General features: G+C 42.9%; 1 protein-coding gene across 2 annotated transcripts in view; it reads left to right on the top strand.

The window, feature by feature from the left end:
* The first annotated feature begins 1,771 nt into the window (after positions 1 to 1,771).
* FNDC3B (fibronectin type III domain containing 3B) overlaps positions 1,772 to 6,000 on the top strand; it is a 157,153-nt gene continuing 152,924 nt past the window's right edge. For both annotated transcript variants that reach the window (XM_046898436.1, XM_046898435.1), the window contains exon 1: positions 1,772 to 1,923. The gene's annotated coding sequence lies outside the window, so the exon portion shown is untranslated. The remainder of the gene's footprint in view (positions 1,924 to 6,000) is intronic.

Raw genomic sequence — 6,000 nt, 5'->3', positions numbered from 1 at the left:
CCTCTGGGCAGAATGAGTGAAGTCCTCGGCACCAAGAAGGCAGCTGAGGTACGCAATGTGGAACCAAAGGAAGATCAGAAATCCCATACAATCCCAAAGAAGAAATAAAACATGATCTAGTCTGCATCCAGTACTCACACCATCCAAAAGAATAAAAATCTTCTTCTTTGTGCTTTATCACAAAGCACGGGGAAAAAAAAAAGTAGATTCTACTCTTCCTGAAGCCCTCTGAGATACATAAATAAGTAACTCAGCACTGGACATCAAGGAGGACTTACATTAGGGCAATGCATAAAGGCAACAGCTCAGACGAGCGTGTCTATTGGAAAAGCAAGCATGTCCCTTATCGCTGTTGGCCATTTATAATTTAAGCTCTGTGTTCACAACTAGTTCTGAACTAGTTCCAAAAATAAAAGAAAATAAAAAAAAAAAAACCAGTTCCTGAGAGGTCGGTATGCTGGCTCTGACTGCCATTGGCTATGAGCACGCCTTGGTGCACAGCACTGAGCTGAAGCTGGAGCTTGAGCACAGGCTGGTCCTTCCAAGCAGCCCTGCAGTTAAGCAACACTTTTCACCCCTGGGAAATCTGCCGTCCAAACACTTCCATCATTCCACATGGGCTTCTTTCAAAGTAAGTTGTTGGCTGTTGTCAGTGATTTTTCTTCATTCGTACTCCTTTTGAAGATTTTGGGATGTTTGGGGAAGGTGCCGTATTCATTTTACCAGACACTTCAAGTTCTGAAAATCTTTTACCTGCAAAGGTATTATACTGATGGGGAATTAGTTCCAACTTTATTTGCAGAAGAAAGCAAGCCATGTACAAAGTGAAGGATGCCTGGCATCTTCCCAGAAGCAGCAAGTCTGAATTGAGATCTGTTTGGGCATTCTGGGTATTTGCATCTCTACATGCAGAAAAAGCAAGTAAATGTAAATGAGTGTTCCAGCAAACAGTGGAAAGCAAATAGATATTTTTTTTTTGCTTACCCTAAAAAGACCCGGTAATAAGGATTATGAGAGCAAGAGCCCAGTACCAACCTAGAAGAGAGAGAAGTACTAAACTTCCCCAGCAGGAGATGAGAAGCAGTGGTTCAGCACTGGGATCAGCACCTGTCCATCCTTTCTGGGTCGCAGCCGTAACCCTGCTGTCCCCAGCTGGTACTGCCATCAACTACTGGGGCAGTGTGGTTCTCAAATATCCAACACGAGTTAGCGCACAGCAGCTGCACTACTGACTCTGTCAGTATAATTACACTGACCCCTCATCTAAGACGGAGATTTTAGGGGCAAAGGAAAAGATGGATGGATGGATGGATGGATGGATGGATGGATGGATGGATGGATGGATGGATGGATGAAGTTGAGCAGAGAGCTAATAGGCAGCAGAGGAACCAATGGAGTTCTCTTCGAAGTTAAATAATGGATAGACACAGTGAAGTCAGAGCTATACAAAAATATGCAGATTTTGGTGTCTTCTTTTAATGGTGTATTATTCTTACCCCGTACCTACAGATAACTAGACCCTTCTGGCCAGATGCTTCTTGCTTAGCTTGCACCAAGATGCCCAGCCCAGTGTTTTGTTTCATCTGCACCTCAGCATCCAGAAGCATTTCAGCTTTAGCAAACTCCTTTAGGTGGAGCGAAGGCTGCACAAATCCGAGCTTCAATGCAGGAAGCATTGAACTGCAGCGTGCGGTTTGTGCACACATGCATGTGAGTGCTCGCATGTGCTCATCAAGGAAACAAAAAGGAGGAACTGAGGCAGCAGACACATGAGTCAGGATGTGGGCGAGCTCCGTAACATAACCCCATGCTGCAGGACTATCAGCAAGTTGGGATCTTCGTTCTGCAGCCGCTGGGCCACGTCCCAGAACACAGTGCTGCAGGCAACGTTTGTGCTCAGCAGGCGGTTATCCACGGGAGCAGGTAAGGATTGGTATCCAGCTGGGGTTCCACTTCCCTCAGCAGGGTGAACTCTGCAGCTGCCCAGAAGATAGCGAGAGGAAATAATGCAGCCTGTTCTGCTCTACACCTCCATCCAGAATACCTCCATCGTTTCGTACGCTGTCTGAAATCAGTCATGGAGTTAATCTGGCTGGAGAAAATAACAGAACAAAACAAAAATGGATGAAATCAAACATTTTGGGGAATGGTCTCTTTCAGCCAGACCGATCTGGCCTCACTCAGCAGTGATGTGAAATCCAGTGAGGGCAGCAGCAGGGGATGAGCCAGCAGGGAGACACGTATGTTGTGTCTCAGGTCTGAATTACTGCCAGAGACTGCATTTGAAGCTACAGCTGGAGCTGCAATTTAGGCAACGAAGTTCAGCCTAACCCAATTCGTATTCCAGACAATGCAGTAATACCACAGGTTTTCTGTCTTTGAGTTAAGGGGGATGAATTTAGGTTTGCATTTTTCATCCTCCAAAATCTTACCATTCCATTAAGCAGCTTGTTTCCACCAATGTAATTAATAAGGAGATGGCAAAGGATCACTTTGTTTCATCCCAGGTTTAACATCCCATTCATCTCCCTGGTCTGAGGAGGCTCTCCCACACGGTGTGCGCTTTGGGCAGCATCCATTCTCGTGTTTATAGTTACAGGCTACAAAACACAGCTTATTAAGGATACCTTTGAAAGAGAAGACATTTGATTATTTAATTGATAGTTCAGTAAAAAACCAACGCTTGTGTTTTTACCTTCTTTATATCCTATATATCCTATATCCTTTGGCTCTACAATGCAGCATTTGTATCAGTTCAGTGTTTTTAATTTAAACCTTTTCCTCCATCCACTGATTAATCTAAGTATGTTCTTATAAGTTTTGCTTACATGATTTCATGCTTTCTCTTTTGAATTCGTGGAATTGTATTAAAGTATTCAGATGCTATTTTCTGGTTACTAAAATGATGTCACAAATGAATGAATGGAAGTGAGCAGTTTTTGGGATCAAGTTGAAGCTTGGATAGGGATGAGGTAGAACGACCTTAAGCAAATCATCTGAAGCTTTAATCTTTCCCCAAAATGAATAGCTATAGCTCTCCTCTCATTTTAAGTGTACTGCTATACAAAAAAATGTAAAATATGGACATATCTTAAGCACTTGTTGAAATGACCATCATTTCTTTTTGGAGCTCTCCTGTGGAAGACACAGCTCTGCTTTTTCCAAATATTTGTGCCTTGGCCCTCAGTCCTGCACGTGCCCATTGATTATTGTGAAAGCTGCAGTGTGCTCTCAGAACCATCTCACACAACAGCAGCCCCATCTATTTTGAGCACGTTAATCCATGGGTAAAGTCAAATGTATACACACATCTACTGCATTCTGAAGGATTGGTGCAATTTGGGGTTAATCTGCCAGGACTCCAGTGCCAATCAGGAGAAATGAGCACTGTCAGTTCAGTGTTGCTTCCAAGGAGCTGCACAGTTTCATGAGGCATTTATGCGAATCCCAGTAGAGAAATACTGCAATCCCTGTTTTACAGTCACAGGAGGGGAGGAACACCGAAGAACTGAGGGAGTGGTGGGATGAGAAGAAGTGTGTTTTTTGGGTAGGGATTAAAAGTGCTGCCATACGAAACCAAGTGTTCACTTGATCTGAAGTCTCCCTGCCAGGTCCAGTTTATTTAAAACATTCTGACGGATTAGCTCTGAACAGCCAGGCTTTGTGCCAGATCAGGCCCTGTCCATCACTTCCATCCCCACTGTATGCTGAGCCCCAGAGCAGAAGCAGGCTGTGCATCGAGGTGTCAGGTTGACACGAAGCTTATCATGTTGAGACAATGACAGGAGAAGCATTAGGGATCTCTACGGCCAGGAAAGGGGCGTATTTGTCTCTGTGAGAGGTTTTTCAATCATCCTGAAATGTTTATTATATTTATTTACTCTTTACTGTATGTGGAACAATATTTATAGCAGCAGTGGTTGGCGCTTGTATAGCATCTTTCCTCCCTACCAACTATTTTTTATAGATCACAAAGAATTTTTATATACGCCACCAACGAAGCCTCATATATTCATTGTGTGGGTAACGAAAGTTGCTCTGTTTGCTTTTCTGTCACTTCAAGACTTATTTAAATCATATGAATATTCAAAATCTGGAAGAGAAGCAGAAGCAGAAACTTGTGAAGAATCCATTTGCCTTTCTATTTTAACGTGCCGCAGTCACACCTCAAGCTCTGCAATGGCTCTGTGGTCAGCCTTCAAGAGAAACATAAGTTCACCTCCCACCTATTGGTCCCCAAATGACTCAGAGCTGACTCAAGTGAGAGACAATCTGCCTCCCATCGCAGAGCACAGCTGAGGTCTGCCACAATGCATACAAGAAAACAGGAGCTGGTTGCATACACTGGCTTCTTCCTAGTGCTTACTCTCACCTGAGCCAAAAGCAAATCAAGGTTTTGTTCATCAGTAGGGCATGCTGCAAGACCTTAATTTTATTTTAAACCAAATTATAAGTGGGTAGAATTCGGGACAGAGCACAGTGAGAGTGGCTACTTATTGTAGATAAAAGAAGTAATGGAACGGTAAAATAAGCAGGATTTTGTGGAATTATTCTAGCCCGAGGCACAGTTAGCTGAAGGCATTTTTCCAAGGCCATACCGGAACATTTGTATTCCAGACTCCATTATTTATCAACATGAAACAGACACATTATCTCAAGCATCACGTTTTAAGTCTGGAAATGTTAGCAACTTGGTAAATCATTTAAAAACTTTTCAAAGCAACATTTTGTTATATATTTCCATGCAGCTCTGGGGAATCTCTGGGAAAAAAGCCACTGATGGTGAGGAGTCTAAACATTTTCTTACATTGCCCAGTGCATTTTTGAGATAATATACTGAAACTTGGTGATGTATTTTTCATAAGGGTCTCCCACCTGGCTTGAAGGGATATGCTACCTTACATCTGCTTGCAGGATTCGGAGGATCTGTGTCTTGCTTTGAACATCACCACATCACCATGCATTTCCATGTGGACTTGCATGTGGGTATGGATGGGCATGTCTGTTTAAAAGCAATGAGCCCTCACCTGTCACCCAGGGGATTTGAGATGCTCACTGCTGGCTAGGAAAAGAAAAAAAAAAGAAAAAAAAAGACCCTGTCTACACGTATTTTTGCTGCATCTGTGACTAAAAATACACCTAGCAAACACCTGAAAGAGTAGGGAACCTGCCACTGAAGTGTAAGTGCAGGGCAAGGCAAGAAGCTGCTCTGGATCCAACAGTACTGGGATGGGGTGGTGCTGGGGGCTGCTCTTCAGCGTCTGCTGTGATTTATGGAGATCTGTGAGCAGGGACTGAGCTGCCATTTCGGCACCAGGGGGGCTTTATGAATCCTCTGTTGTTTTAAAGATATTTATGTGTTTACTCAGTGCATTATGAAATTGCTGTGTCGGTTTCTTTTACGTCTCAGAAAAGCCAACGTTCTGAGCCACCAGGGCAGCTTTCTCATTACAGCTCTGGAAACTCCTGAACCGTAACCAGCAGTGTTAGCTCTTCTTTTTGTTTTTGCCAGGTGCTTTTTTCTAATTAGTTTGGGGGAAAAAATCAGTAATAACGATTGTTTAAAATACCTACATTTAATGCTTTGCTATTTCAGAGCCGATCTGCTGAATCACTGATAACTGTTTAATACCAAACTGGCAGCCTCTCTTGTCAATTGCTCTATAGACTAAAATCTCCGCATTGCATATGCATGTAATTAACAATAGATAAGGCTATTTAAAGGCTATAAAAGGAAAACAGATCTGTGCTGATTGATTTTAAATTTGAATTTTTGACAACACGCTGCCTGTAAAATGCAGTAGGGAAGGAAAAGTCAAAGTAAAAAGCAGAAACTACTTAGGAATTAATTAGAAACCTTGGGAGGAACTGGGAGTAAAACCTCCTGTATGGTGCTTCCACTCGGCAAGAAAAATAAATGTTTACTTACCAAAGTGTTTATTTCTAAACTGTCAGGTGTGGCTGCCTTTACAGGAAGGCATGTGCATAACTGGAAAGGGA

The sequence above is a fragment of the Gallus gallus genome, chromosome 9, assembly GCF_016699485.2.
Source record: "Gallus gallus isolate bGalGal1 chromosome 9, bGalGal1.mat.broiler.GRCg7b, whole genome shotgun sequence".
NCBI classification, from domain to species: domain Eukaryota; kingdom Metazoa; phylum Chordata; class Aves; order Galliformes; family Phasianidae; genus Gallus; species Gallus gallus.
This window is presented reverse-complemented; position numbering and strand designations above follow the sequence as displayed.